Source organism: Pelobates fuscus, chromosome 2, assembly GCF_036172605.1.
Source record: "Pelobates fuscus isolate aPelFus1 chromosome 2, aPelFus1.pri, whole genome shotgun sequence".
Lineage (NCBI taxonomy): Eukaryota > Metazoa > Chordata > Amphibia > Anura > Pelobatidae > Pelobates > Pelobates fuscus.
The window spans coordinates 65,353,638-65,367,185 of record NC_086318.1 but is presented as its reverse complement, the minus strand read 5'-3'; the positions used below and the strand labels follow the sequence as shown (position 1 = coordinate 65,367,185).

General features: G+C 38.3%; 16 non-coding genes across 16 annotated transcripts; 6 read left to right on the top strand and 10 right to left on the bottom strand.

The window, feature by feature from the left end:
• Positions 1 to 1,602: 1,602 nt before the first annotated feature.
• TRNAQ-CUG (transfer RNA glutamine (anticodon CUG)) lies at positions 1,603 to 1,674 on the bottom strand. The gene has a single exon. It is a non-coding gene; the product is annotated as a tRNA-Gln (tRNA).
• A 161-nt stretch (positions 1,675 to 1,835) lies between these two features.
• Positions 1,836 to 1,944, top strand: TRNAL-CAA (transfer RNA leucine (anticodon CAA)). The gene is made up of 2 exons: positions 1,836 to 1,873; positions 1,899 to 1,944. It is a non-coding gene; the product is annotated as a tRNA-Leu (tRNA).
• Positions 1,945 to 2,476: 532 nt separating this feature from the next.
• TRNAQ-CUG (transfer RNA glutamine (anticodon CUG)) lies at positions 2,477 to 2,548 on the bottom strand. Its single transcript has one exon. It is a non-coding gene; the product is annotated as a tRNA-Gln (tRNA).
• Positions 2,549 to 2,709: 161 nt separating this feature from the next.
• TRNAL-CAA (transfer RNA leucine (anticodon CAA)) lies at positions 2,710 to 2,818 on the top strand. The gene is made up of 2 exons: positions 2,710 to 2,747; positions 2,773 to 2,818. It is a non-coding gene; the product is annotated as a tRNA-Leu (tRNA).
• Positions 2,819 to 3,525: 707 nt separating this feature from the next.
• On the bottom strand, positions 3,526 to 3,597 carry TRNAQ-CUG (transfer RNA glutamine (anticodon CUG)). Its single transcript has one exon. It is a non-coding gene; the product is annotated as a tRNA-Gln (tRNA).
• A 977-nt stretch (positions 3,598 to 4,574) lies between these two features.
• TRNAQ-CUG (transfer RNA glutamine (anticodon CUG)) lies at positions 4,575 to 4,646 on the bottom strand. Its single transcript has one exon. It is a non-coding gene; the product is annotated as a tRNA-Gln (tRNA).
• Positions 4,647 to 5,622: 976 nt separating this feature from the next.
• On the bottom strand, positions 5,623 to 5,694 carry TRNAQ-CUG (transfer RNA glutamine (anticodon CUG)). The gene has a single exon. It is a non-coding gene; the product is annotated as a tRNA-Gln (tRNA).
• A 161-nt stretch (positions 5,695 to 5,855) lies between these two features.
• On the top strand, positions 5,856 to 5,964 carry TRNAL-CAA (transfer RNA leucine (anticodon CAA)). The gene is made up of 2 exons: positions 5,856 to 5,893; positions 5,919 to 5,964. It is a non-coding gene; the product is annotated as a tRNA-Leu (tRNA).
• An 808-nt stretch (positions 5,965 to 6,772) lies between these two features.
• TRNAQ-CUG (transfer RNA glutamine (anticodon CUG)) lies at positions 6,773 to 6,844 on the bottom strand. The gene has a single exon. It is a non-coding gene; the product is annotated as a tRNA-Gln (tRNA).
• A 161-nt stretch (positions 6,845 to 7,005) lies between these two features.
• Positions 7,006 to 7,114, top strand: TRNAL-CAA (transfer RNA leucine (anticodon CAA)). Its single transcript has 2 exons — positions 7,006 to 7,043; positions 7,069 to 7,114. It is a non-coding gene; the product is annotated as a tRNA-Leu (tRNA).
• Positions 7,115 to 7,536: 422 nt separating this feature from the next.
• TRNAQ-CUG (transfer RNA glutamine (anticodon CUG)) lies at positions 7,537 to 7,608 on the bottom strand. The gene has a single exon. It is a non-coding gene; the product is annotated as a tRNA-Gln (tRNA).
• Positions 7,609 to 9,868: 2,260 nt separating this feature from the next.
• On the bottom strand, positions 9,869 to 9,940 carry TRNAQ-CUG (transfer RNA glutamine (anticodon CUG)). The gene has a single exon. It is a non-coding gene; the product is annotated as a tRNA-Gln (tRNA).
• A 161-nt stretch (positions 9,941 to 10,101) lies between these two features.
• TRNAL-CAA (transfer RNA leucine (anticodon CAA)) lies at positions 10,102 to 10,210 on the top strand. The gene is made up of 2 exons: positions 10,102 to 10,139; positions 10,165 to 10,210. It is a non-coding gene; the product is annotated as a tRNA-Leu (tRNA).
• A 765-nt stretch (positions 10,211 to 10,975) lies between these two features.
• Positions 10,976 to 11,084, top strand: TRNAL-CAA (transfer RNA leucine (anticodon CAA)). Its single transcript has 2 exons — positions 10,976 to 11,013; positions 11,039 to 11,084. It is a non-coding gene; the product is annotated as a tRNA-Leu (tRNA).
• Positions 11,085 to 11,792: 708 nt separating this feature from the next.
• TRNAQ-CUG (transfer RNA glutamine (anticodon CUG)) lies at positions 11,793 to 11,864 on the bottom strand. Its single transcript has one exon. It is a non-coding gene; the product is annotated as a tRNA-Gln (tRNA).
• Positions 11,865 to 12,840: 976 nt separating this feature from the next.
• TRNAQ-CUG (transfer RNA glutamine (anticodon CUG)) lies at positions 12,841 to 12,912 on the bottom strand. The gene has a single exon. It is a non-coding gene; the product is annotated as a tRNA-Gln (tRNA).
• Between the last annotated feature and the right edge of the window lie 636 nt (positions 12,913 to 13,548).

Genomic DNA, 13,548 nt, shown 5'->3' with positions numbered 1-13,548 from the left:
CTTTTGGGGTGTCATTATTCGCTGGTTGTTAACCCCTTAAGGACCAAACTTCTGGAATAAAAGGGAATCATGACGTGTCACACACGTCATGTGTCCTTAAGGGGTTAAACCCTACGGCATGTATCCTTCTTTGAAGTCATTCTCTGTGCCGTAGACTAACATTGTCTTAATGTGATGCTCTTCGTTGGGATTAACGATTCTGACCAGGAATGATCCATCATTTTCCATTTAAAATAGGAAACTAATCACTTTATAATATCATTAGACTGCATCATCTAGGCATTGATACCAAATACCAAAGGATTTATGTTGGCCTGGTCCATACCCATGGTTAAGAAATGAAGGTATGCATAAATGCTTGAAAGAAATGAAACCAAGCAGATGCCAGAATTCTATTGAAGAAAAATGTGTTTGGTATCTAATGTCGAGATGGCTGACTCCAATTTGGCATCGGCAGATTATATATGCTTAAATTGGATTTTAAGAAAGAATGTTTTTTTGACTGTTGCTTTCTCTTGATGTGAAATTTTTAAAAGAATGACGCAGGTCCCACCAAGATTTGAACTCGGATGGCTGGATTCAGAGTCCAGAGTGCTAACCATTACACCATGAGATCCAGGGTATGGACACACGATGCTACCAACTGGTAGAGCGCCTGGATCTCAGAACTTCGATAACGGTAGAATATCACCTCTCAATCAACTTCAAAAAAAGCGGGTAATAGTAAGGAAAATGTAGACTTTGCACAAGTAGCAGACTTTTCCTGCCAAATCAGCTTACACACAGTGTCAGAATGGCCGAGCGGTCTAAGGCGCCAGACTCAAGATCAACTTCTTCCACAATATGGGTGTTCTGGTCTCCACATAGAGGTGTGGGTTCAAATCTCACTTCTGACAGCTCTTTCATATTTTTTGCTTTTCATTCTTAAAATTCCATCCTTTTACATTTAAAACAGGAAAATTATCACTTTTTAATGGGCAGAAAATTCATCGTCTAGGCAGTTGCAGTATGACACCTTCTCTAAAGTCATTTGCCCATTGTGGCTTCATAGCAGGTGTTTAGAATTGATCAATATCTTTAAGTCTGAATGCTTCTGATGATGAAATTTCAAAGATTATTTTCTGGATTCTGTTCTTTTGGGGTGTCATTATTCGCTGGTTGTTAAACCCTACGGCATGTATCCTTCTTTGAAGTCATTCTCTGTGCCGTAGACTAATATTGTCTTAATGTGATGCTCTTCGTTGGGGATTAACGATTCTGACCAGGAATGATCCATCATTTTCCATTTAAAATAGGAAACTAATCACTTTATAATATCATTAGACTGCATCATCTAGGCATTGATACCAAATACCAAAGGATTTATGTTGGCCTGGTCCATACCCATGGTTAAGAAATGAAGGTATGCATAAATGCTTGAAAGAAATGAAACCAAGCAGATGCCAGAATTCTATTGAAGAAAAATGTGTTTGGTATCTAATGTCGAGATGGCTGACTCCAATTTGGCATCGGCAGATTATATATGCTTAAATTGGATTTTAAGAAAGAATGTTTTTTAGACTGTTGCTTTCTCTTGATGTGAAATTTTTAAAAGAATTACGCAGGTCCCACCGAGATTTGAACTCGGATCGCTGGATTCAGAGTCCAGAGCGCTAACAATTACACCATGGAACCCCACATTATGCTACCAACTGGTAGAATGCCTGGATCTCAGATCTTCGATAACGGTAGAATATCACCTCTCACTCAACTTCAATAAAAGTGGGTAATAGTAAGGAAAATGTAGACTTTGCACAAGTAGCAGACTTTTCCTGCCAAATCAGCTTACACACAGTGTCAGAATGGCCGAGCGGTCTAAGGCGCCAGACTCAAGATCAACTTCTTCCACAATATGGGTGTTCTGGTCTCCACATGGAGGCGTGGGTACAAATCCCACTTCTGACAGCTCTTTCATATTTTTTGCTGTTCATTCTTAAAATTCCATCCTTTTACATTTAAAATAGGAAAATTATCACTTTTTAATGGGCAGAAGAATTCATCGTCTAGGCAGTTGCAGTATGACACCTTCTCTAAAGTCATTTGCCCATTGTGGCTTAATAGCAGGTGTTTAGAATTGATCAATATCTTTAAGTCTGAATGCTTCTGATGATGAAATTTCAAAGATTATTTTCTGGATTCTGTTCTTTTGGGGTGTCATTATTCGCTGGTTGTTAAACCCTACGGCATGTATCCTTCTTTGAAGTCATTCTCTGTGGCTGACTCCAATTTGGCATCGGCAGATTATATATGCTTAAATTGGATTTTAAGAAAGAATGTTTTTTTGACTGTTGCTTTCTCTTGATGTGAAATTTTTAAAAGAATTACGCAGGTCCCACCGAGATTTTAACTTGGATAGCTGAATTCGGAGAGTGCTAACCATAACACCATGGAACCCCGGATGCTTTCTCTTGATGTGAAATTTTTAAAAGAATGACGCAGGTCCCACCGAGATTTGAACTCGGATCGCTGGATTCAGAGTCCAGAGTGCTAACCATTACACCATGGAACCCCACACGATGCTACCAACTGGTAGAATGCCTGGATCTCAGATCTTCGATAACGGTAGAATATCACCTCTCACTCAACTTCAATAAAAGTGGGTAATAGTAAGGAAAATGTAGACTTTGCACAAGTAGCAAACTTTTCCTGCCAAATAAGCTTACACACAGTGTCAGAATGGCCGAGCGGTCTAAGGCGCCAGACTCAAGATCAACTTCTTCCACAATATGGGTGTTCTGGTCTCCACATGGAAGCGTGGGTTCAAATCCCACTTCTGACAGCTCTTTCATATTTTTTGCTGTTCATTCTTAAAATTCCATCCTTTTACATTTAAAATAGGAAAATTATCACTTTTTAATGGGCAGAAGAATTCATCGTCTAGGCAGTTGCAGTATGACATCTTCTCTAAAGTCATTTGCCCATTGTGGCTTCATAGCAGGTGTTTAGAATTGATCAATATCTTTAAGTCTGAATGCTTCTGATGATGAAATTTCAAAGATTATTTTCTGGATTCTGTTCTTTTGGGGTGTCATTATTCGCTGGTTGTTAAACCCTACGGCATGTATCCTTCTTTGAAGTCATTCTCTGTGCCGTAGACTAACATTGTCTTAATGTGATGCTCTTCGTTGGGGATTAACGATTCTGACCAGGAATGATCCATCATTTTCCATTTAAAATAGGAAACTAATCACTTTATAATATCATTAGACTGCATCATCTAGGCATTGATACCAAATACCAAAGGATTTATGTTGGCCTGGTCCATACCCATGGTTAAGAAATGAAGGTATGCATAAATGCTTGAAAGAAATGAAACCAAGCAGATGCCAGAATTATATTGAAAAAAATGTGTTTGGTATCTAATGTCGAGATGGCTGACTCCAATTTGGCATCGGCAGATTATATATGCTTAAATTGGATTTTAAGAAAGAATGTTTTTTTGACTGTTGCTTTCTCTTGATGTGAAATTTTTAAAAGAATGAATGCAGGTCCCACCGAGATTTGAACTCGGATCGCTGGATTCAGAGTCCAGAGTGCTAACCATTACACCATGAAACCCCACACGATTCTACCAACTGGTAGAATGCCTGGATCTCAGATCTTCGATAACGGTAGAATATCACCTCTCAATCAACTTCAATAAAAGTGGGTAATAGTAAGGAAAATGTAGACTTTGCACAAGTAGCAGACTTTTCCTGCCAAATCAGCTTACACACAGTGTCAGAATGGCCGAGCGGTCTAAGGCGCCAGACTCAAGATCAACTTCTTCCACAATATTGTTGTTCTGGTCTCCACATGGAGGCGTGGGTTCAAATCTCACTTCGGGCATCTCTTTCATATTTTTTGATGTTCATTCTTAAAATTCCATCCTTTTACATTTAAAATAGGAAAATTATCACTTTTTAATGGGCAGAGGAATTCATCGTCTAGGCAGTTGCAGTATGACACCTTCTCTAAAGTCATTTGCCCATTGTGGCTTCATAGCAGGTGTTTAGAATTGATCATTATCTTTAAGTCTGAATGCTTCTGATGATGAAATTTCAAAGATTATTTTCTGGATTCTGTTCTTTTGGGGTGTCATTATTCGCTGGTTGTTAAACCCTACGGCATGTATCCTTCTTTGAAGTCATTCTCTGTGCCGTAGACTAACATTGTCTTAATGTGATGCTCTTCGTTGGGATTAACGATTCTGACCAGGAATGATCCATCATTTTCCATTTAAAATAGGAAACTAATCACTTTATAATATCATTAGACTGCATCATGTAGGCATTGATACCAAATACCAAAGGATTTATGTTGGCCTGGTCCATACCCATGGTTAAGAAATGAAGGTATGCATAAATGCTTGAAAGAAATGAAACCAAGCAGATGCCAGAATTCTATTGAAGAAAAATGTGTTTGGTATCTAATGTCGAGATGGCTGACTCCAATTTGGCATCGGCAGATTATATATGCTTAAATTGGATTTTAAGAAAGAATGTTTTTTTGACTGTTGCTTTCTCTTGATGTGAAATTTTTAAAAGAATGAATGCAGGTCCCACCGAAATTTGAACTCGGATCGCTGGATTCAGAGTCCAGAGTGCTAACCATTACACCATGGAACCCCACACGATGCCACCAACTGGTAGAATGCCTGGATCTCAGATCTTCGATAACGGTAGAATATCACCTCTCAATCAACTTCAATAAAAGTGGGTAATAGTAAGGAAAATGTAGACTTTGCACAAGTAGCAGACTTTTCCTGCCAAATCAGCTTACACACAGTGTCAGAATGGCTGAGCGGTCTAAGGCGCCAGACTCAAGATCAACTTCTTCCACAATATTGGTGTTCTGGTCTCCACATGGAGGCGTGGGTTCAAATCTCACTTCGGACATCTCTTTCATATTTTTTGCTGTTCATTCTTAAAATTCCATCCTTTTACATTTAAAATAGGAAAATTATCACTTTTTAATGGGCAGAGGAATTCATCGTCTAGGCAGTTGCAGTATGACACCTTCTCTAAAGTCATTTGCCCATTGTGGCTTTATAGCAGGTGTTTAGAATTGATCATTATCTTTAAGTCTGAATGCTTCTGATGATGAAATTTCAAAGATTATTTTCTGGATTCTGTTCTTTTGGGGTGTCATTATTCGCTGGTTGTTAAACCCTACGGCATGTATCCTTCTTTGAAGTCATTCTCTGTGCCGTAGACTAACATTGTCTTAATGTGATGCTCTTCGTTGGGATTAACGATTCTGACCAGGAATGATCCATCATTTTCCATTTAAAATAGGAAACTAATCACTTTATAATATCATTAGACTGCATCATCTAGGCATTGATACAAAATACCAAAGGATTTATGTTGGCCTGGTCCATACCCATGGTTAAGAAATGAAGGTATGCATAAATGCTTGAAAGAAATGAAACCAAGCAGATGCCAGAATTCTATTGAAGAAAAATGTGTTTGGTATCTAATGTCGAGATGGCTGACTCCAATTTGGCATCGGCAGATTATATATGCTTAAATTGGATTTTAAGAAAGAATGTTTTTTTGACTGTTGCTTTCTCTTGATGTGAAATTTTTAAAAGAATTACGCAGGTCCCACCGAGATTTGAACTCGGATCGCTGGATTCAGAGTCCAGAGTGCTAACAATTACACCATGGAACCCCACATGATGCTACCAACTGGTAGAATGCCTGGATCTCAGATCTTCGATAACGGTAGAATATCACCTCTCACTCAACTTCAATAAAAGTGGGTAATAGTAAGGAAAATGTAGACTTTGCACAAGTAGCAGACTTTTCCTGCCAAATCAGCTTACACACAGTGTCAGAATGGCCGAGCGGTCTAAGGCGCCAGACTCAAGATCAACTTCTTCCACAATATGGGTGTTCTGGTCTCCACATGGAGGCGTGGGTACAAATCCCACTTCTGACAGCTCTTTCATATTTTTTGCTGTTCATTCTTAAAATTCCATCCTTTTACATTTAAAATAGGAAAATTATCACTTTTTAATGGGCAGAAGAATTCATCGTCTAGGCAGTTGCAGTATGACACCTTCTCTAAAGTCATTTGCCCATTGTGGCTTAATAGCAGGTGTTTAGAATTGATCAATATCTTTAAGTCTGAATGCTTCTGATGATGAAATTTCAAAGATTATTTTCTCGATTCTGTTCTTTTGGGGTGTCCTTATTCGCTGGTTGTTAAACCCTACGGCATGTATCCTTCTTTGAAGTCATTCTCTGTGCCGTAGACTAACATTGTCTTAATGTGATGCTCTTCGTTGGGGATTAACGATTCTGACCAGGAATGATCCATCATTTTCCATTTAAAATAGGAAACTAATCACTTTATAATATCATTAGACTGCATCATCTAGGCATTGATACCAAATACCAAAGGATTTATGTTGGCCTGGTCCATACCCATTTAAAATAGGAAACTAATCACTTTATAATATCATTAGACTGCATCATCTAGGCATTGATACCAAATACCAAAGGATTTATGTTGGCCTGGTCCATACCCATGGTTAAGAAATGAAGGTATGCATAAATGCTTGAAAGAAATGAAACCAAGCAGATGCCAGAATTCTATTGAAGAAAAATGTGTTTGGTATCTAATGTCGAGATGGCTGACTCCAATTTGGCATCGGCAGATTATATATGCTTAAATTGGATTTTAAGAAAGAATGTTTTTTTGACTGTTACTTTCTCTTGATGTGAAATTTTTAAAAGAATGACGCAGGTCCCACCGAGATTTGAACTCGGATCGCTGGATTCAGAATCCAGAGTGCTAACCATTACACCATGGAACCCCACACGATGCTACCAACTGGTAGAATGCCTGGATCTCAGATCTTCGATAACGGTAGAATATCACCTCACACTCAACTTCAATAAAAGTGGGTAATAGTAAGGAAAATGTAGACTTTGCACAAGTAGCAGACTTTTCCTGCCAAATCAACTTACACACAGTGTCAGAATGGCCGAGCGGTCTAAGGTGCCAGACTCAAGATCAACTTCTTCCACAATATGGGTGTTCTGGTCTCCACATGGAGGCGTGGGTACAAATCCCACTTCTGACAGCTCTTTCATATTTTTTGCTGTTCATTCTTAAAATTCCATCCTTTTACATTTAAAATAGGAAAATTATCACTTTTTAATGGGCAGAAGAATTCATCGTCTAGGCAGTTGCAGTATGACACCTTCTCTAAAGTCATTTGCCCATTGTGGCTTAATAGCAGGTGTTTAGAATTGATCAATATCTTTAAGTCTGAATGCTTCTGATGATGAAATTTCAAAGATTATTTTCTGGATTCTGTTCTTTTGGGGTGTCATTATTCGCTGGTTGTTAAACCCTACGGCATGTATCCTTCTTTGAAGTCATTCTCTGTGGCTGACTCCAATTTGGCATCGGCAGATTATATATGCTTAAATTGGATTTTAAGAAAGAATGTTTTTTTGACTGTTGCTTTCTCTTGATGTGAAATTTTTAAAAGAATGACGCAGGTCCCACCGAGATTTGAACTCGGATCGCTGGATTCAGAGTCCAGAGTGCTTTCCATTACACCATGGAACCCCACACGATGCTACCAACTGGTAGAATGCCTGGATCTCAGATCTTCGATAACGGTAGAATATCACCTCTCACTCAACTTCAAAAAAAAAAATCACTTTATAATATCATTAGACTGCATCATCTAGGCATTGATACCAAATACCAAAGGATTTATGTTGGCCTGGTCCATACCCATGGTTAAGAAATGAAGGTATGCATAAATGCTTGAAAGAAATGAAACCAAGCAGATGCCAGAATTCTATTGAAGAAAAATGTGTTTGGTATCTAATGTCGAGATGGCTGACTCCAATTTGACATCGGCAGATTATATATGCTTAAATTGGATTTTAAGAAAGAATGTTTTTTTGACTGTTGCTTTCTCTTGATGTGAAATTTTTAAAAGAACGACGCAGGTCCCACCGAGATTTGAACTTGGATCGCTGGATTCAGAGTCCAGAGTGCTAACCATTACATCACGGAACCCCACACAATGCTACCAACTGGTAGAATGCCTGGATCTCAGATCTTCGATAACGGTAGAATATCACCTCTCACTCAACTTCAATAAAAGTGGGTAATAGTAAGGAAAATGTAGACTTTGCACAAGTAGCAGACTTTTCCTGCCAAATCAGCTTACACACAGTGTCAGAATGGCCGAGCGGTCTAAGGCGCCAGACTCAAGATCAACTTCTTCCAAAATATGGGTGTTCTGGTCTTCACATTGAGGCGTGAGTTCAAATCCCACTTCTGACAGCTCTTTCATATTTTTTGCTGTTCATTCTTAAAATTCCATCCTTTTACATTTAAAATAGGAAAATTATCACTTTTTAATGGGCAGAAGAATTCATCGTCTAGGCATTTGCAGTATGACACCTTCTCTAAAGTCATTTGCCCATTGTGGCTTCATAGCAGGTGTTTAGAATTGATCATTATCTTTAAGTCTGAATGCTTCTGATGATGAAATTTCAAAGATTATTTTCTGGATTCTGTTCTTTTGGGGTGTCATTATTCGCTGGTTGTTAAACCCTACGGCATGTATCCTTCTTTGAAGTCATTCTCTGTGCCGTAGACTAACATTGTCTTAATGTGATGCTCTTCGTTGGGGATTAACGATTCTGACCAGGAATGATCCATCATTTTCCATTTAAAATAGGAAACTAATCACTTTATAATATCATTAGACTGCATCATCTAGGCATTGATACCAAATACCAAAGGATTTATGTTGGCCTGGTCCATACCCATGGTTAAGAAATGAAGGTATGCATAAATGCTTGAAAGAAATTAAACCAAGCAGATGCCAGAATTCTATTGAAGAAAAATGTGTTTGGTATCTAATGTCGAGATGGCTGACTCCAATTTGGCATCGGCAGATTATATATGCTTAACCTCCCTAGCGGTATTCCCGAGCGTGACTCGGGGTTAATTTTCGCTGCCAGAAGCGGTAACCCCGAGTCACGCTCGGGGTAGATAAGATTTACTTACCTCCGCCGCGATCCACTTCGGGAGGACTGCCTCACAGCCCAGGCAGCCCTCCCACGGCAAATCAGGCCCCCGGGGGCCATGTGATCGCTCTCAAAGAGCGATCACATGGCCCTCTATAGCTGGCTGTGGATCTGCCAGCAGGGGGACTGTTTGAAATATCAGACAGTCCCCCTGCTGGTGGGAAGTATAAAAAAAATAAAAAAAGACAAGTGTAAAAATAAATTAAATATATTTTTATATATAATATGTATATATATTATATATATATATATAATAGATGTACATATATACGTATCATTAAAATAATAAATAAATAAAATATTGAAACAAAATTTAATAGAAATTATATATGCATATGTAATTTCATTCTAACTGTATTTTGTTATTAATATATATATATCGGTAACAAAATACACTTAGAATGACATTCTATATATATATAAAATACAAATAAGCGCAAATATATATATAGATAAATACATATAATTACATAAAAGATTACATTAGTATACACGTAGAATTTAAATACCTATAAATGCATATATATTAAAATTCTACATGTATATTTAAATAATCTTTTAACGTAATTATGTGATTTGATTAATTAAAATTTGATTGACATGCCTGACATGGGGGCGGAACTGGGCGGGTAATTCAAATGCAAAAAAATGGTACCGCTTTTGGTACAAAATTCCTGACATAATCATACCGCCAGGGAGGTTAAATTGGATTTTAAGAAAGAATGTTTTTTTGACTGTTACTTTCTCTTGATGTGAAATTTTTAAAAGAATGACGCAGGTCCCACCGAGATTTGAACTCGGATCGCTGGATTCAGAGTCCAGAGTGCTAAACATTACACCATGGAACCCCACACGATGCTACCAACTGGTAGAATGCCTGGATCTCAGATCTTCGATAACGGTAGAATATCACCTCACACTCAACTTCAATAAAAGTGGGTAATAGTAAGGAAAATGTAGACTTTGCACAAGTAGCAGACTTTTCCTGCCAAATCAACTTACACACAGTGTCAGAATGGCCGAGCGGTCTAAGGCGCCAGACTCAAGATCAACTTCTTCCACAATATGGGTGTTCTGGTCTCCACATGGAGGCGTGGGTACAAATCCCACTTCTGACAGCTCTTTCATGTTTTTTGCTGTTCATTCTTAAAATTCCATCCTTTTACATTTAAAATAGGAAAATTATCACTTTTTAATGGGCAGAAGAATTCATCGTCTAGGCAGTTGCAGTATGACACCTTCTCTAAAGTCATTTGCCCATTGTGGATTAATAGCAGGTGTTTAGAATTGATCAATATCTTTAAGTCTGAATGCTTCTGATGATGAAATTTCAAAGATTATTTTCTGGATTCTGTTCTTTTGGGGTGTCATTATTCGCTGGTTGTTAAACCCTACGGCATGTATCCTTCTTTGAAGTCATTCTCTGTGTCTGACTCCAATTTGGCATCGGCAGATTATATATGCTTAAATTGGATTTTAAGAAAGAATGTTTTTTTGACTGTTGCTTTCTCTTGATGTGAAATTTTTAAAAGAATTACGCAGGTCCCACCGAGATTTGAACTTGGATAGCTGAATTCGGAGAGTGCTAACCATTACACCATGGAACCCCGGATGCTTTCTCTTGATGTGAAATTTTTAAAAGAATGACGCAGTTCTCACCAAGATTTGAACTCGGATCGCTGGATTCAGAGTCCAGAGTGCTAACCATTACACCATGGAACCCCACACGATGCTACCAACTGGTAGAATGCCTGGATCTCAGATCTTCGATAACGGTAGAATATCACCTCTCACTCAACTTCAATAAAAGTGGGTAATAGTAAGGAAAATGTAGACTTTGCACAAGTAGCAAACTTTTCCTGCCAAATCAGCTTACACACAGTGTCAGAATGGCCGAGCGGTCTAAGGCGCCAGACTCAAGATCAACTTCTTCCACAATATGGGTGTTCTGGTCTCCACATGGAGGCGTGGGTACAAATCCCACTTCTGACAGCTCTTTCATATTTTTTGCTGTTCATTCTTAAAATTCCATCCTTTTACATTTAAAATAGGAAAATTATCACTTTTTAATGGGCAGAAGAATTCATCGTCTAGGCAGTTGCAGTATGACACCTTCTCTAAAGTCATTTGCCCATTGTGGCTTAATAGCAGGTGTTTAGAATTGATCAATATCTTTAAGTCTGAATGCTTCTGATGATGAAATTTCAAAGATTATTTTCTGGATTCTGTTCTTTTGGGGTGTCATTATTCGCTGGTTGTTAAACCCTACGGCATGTATCCTTCTTTGAAGTCATTCTCTGTGCCGTAGACTAACATTGTCTTAATGTGATGCTCTTCGTTGGGGATTAACGATTCTGACCAGGAATGATCCATCATTTTCCATTTAAAATAGGAAACTAATCACTTTATAATATCATTAGACTGCATCATCTAGGCATTGATACCAAATACCAAAGGATTTATGTTGGCCTGGTCCATACCCATGGTTAAGAAATGAAGGTATGCATAAATGCTTGAAAGAAATGAAACCAAGCAGATGCCAGAATTCTATTGAAGAAAAATGTGTTTGGTATCTAATGTCGAGATGGCTGACTCCAATTTGGCATCGGCAGATTATATATGCTTAAATTGGATTTTAAGAAAGAATGTTTTTTTGACTGTTGCTTTCTCTTGATGTGAAATTTTTAAAAGAATGAATGCAGGTCCCACCGAGATTTGAACTCGGATCGCTGGATTCAGAGTCCAGAGTGCTAACCATTACACCATGGAACCCCACACGATGCTACCAACTGGTAGAATGCCTGGATCTCAGATCTTCGATAACGGTAGAATATCACCTCTCAATCAACTTCAATAAAAGTGGGTAATAGTAAGGAAAATGTAGACTTTGCACAAGTAGCAGACTTTTCCTGCCAAATCAGCTTACACACAGTGTCAGAATGGCCGAGCGGTCTAAGGCGCCAGACTCAAGATCAACTTCTTCCACAATATTGGTGTTCTGGTCTCCACATGGAGGCGTGGGTTCAAATCTCACTTCGGACATCTCTTTCATATTTTTTGCTGTTCATTCTTAAAATTCCATCCTTTTACATTTAAAATAGGAAAATTATCACTTTTTAATGGGCAGAGGAATTCATCGTCTAGGCAGTTGCAGTATGACACCTTCTCTAAAGTCATTTGCCCATTGTGGCTTCATAGCAGGTGTTTAGAATTGATCATTATCTTTAAGTCTGAATGCTTCTGATGATGAAATTTCAAAGATTATTTTCTGGATTCTGTTCTTTTGGGGTGTCATTATTCGCTGGTTGTTAAACCCTACGGCATGTATCCTTCTTTGAAGTCATTCTCTGTGCCGTAGACTAACATTGTCTTAATGTGATGCTCTTCGTTGGGATTAACGATTCTGACCAGGAATGATCCATCATTTTCCATTTAAAATAGGAAACTAATCACTTTATAATATCATTAGACTGCATCATCTAGGCATTGATACCAAATACCAAAGGATTTATGTTGGCCTGGTCCATACCCATGGTTAAGAAATGAAGGTATGCATAAATGCTTGAAAGAAATGAAACCAAGCAGATGCCAGAATTCTATTGAAGAAAAATGTGTTTGGTATCTAATGTCGAGATGGCTGACTCCAATTTGGCATCGGCAGATTATATATGCTTAAATTGGATTTTAAGAAAGAATGTTTTTTTGACTGTTGCTTTCTCTTGATGTGAAATTTTTAAAAGAATGACGCAGGTCCCACCAAGATTTGAACTCGGATCGCTGGATTCAGAGTCCAGAGTGCTAAACATTACACCATGGAACCCCACACGATGCTACCAACTGGTAGAACGCCTGGATCTCAGAACTTCGATAACGGTAGAATATCACCTCTCAATCAACTTCAAAAAAAGCGGGTAATAGTAAGGAAAATGTAGACTTTGCACAAGTAGCAGACTTTTCCTGCCAAATCAGCTTACACACAGTGTCAGAATGGCCGAGCGGTCTAAGGCGCCAGACTCAAGATCAACTTCTTCCACAATATGGGTGTTCTGGTCTCCACATAGAGGTGTGGGTTCAAATCTCACTTCTGACAGCTCTTTCATATTTTTTGCTTTTCATTCTTAAAATTCCATCCTTTTACATTTAAAACAGGAAAATTATCACTTTTTAATGGGCAGAAAATTCATCGTCTAGGCAGTTGCAGTATGACACCTTCTCTAAAGTCATTTGCCCATTGTGGCTTCATAGCAGGTGTTTAGAATTGATCAATATCTTTAAGTCTGAATGCTTCTGATGATGAAATTTCAAAGATTATTTTCTGGATTCTGTTCTTTTGGGGTGTCATTATTCGCTGGTTGTTAAACCCTATGGCATGTATCCTTCTTTGAAGTCATTCTCTGTGCCGTAGACTAACATTGTCTTAATGTGATGCTCTTCGTTGGGGATTAACGATTCTGAC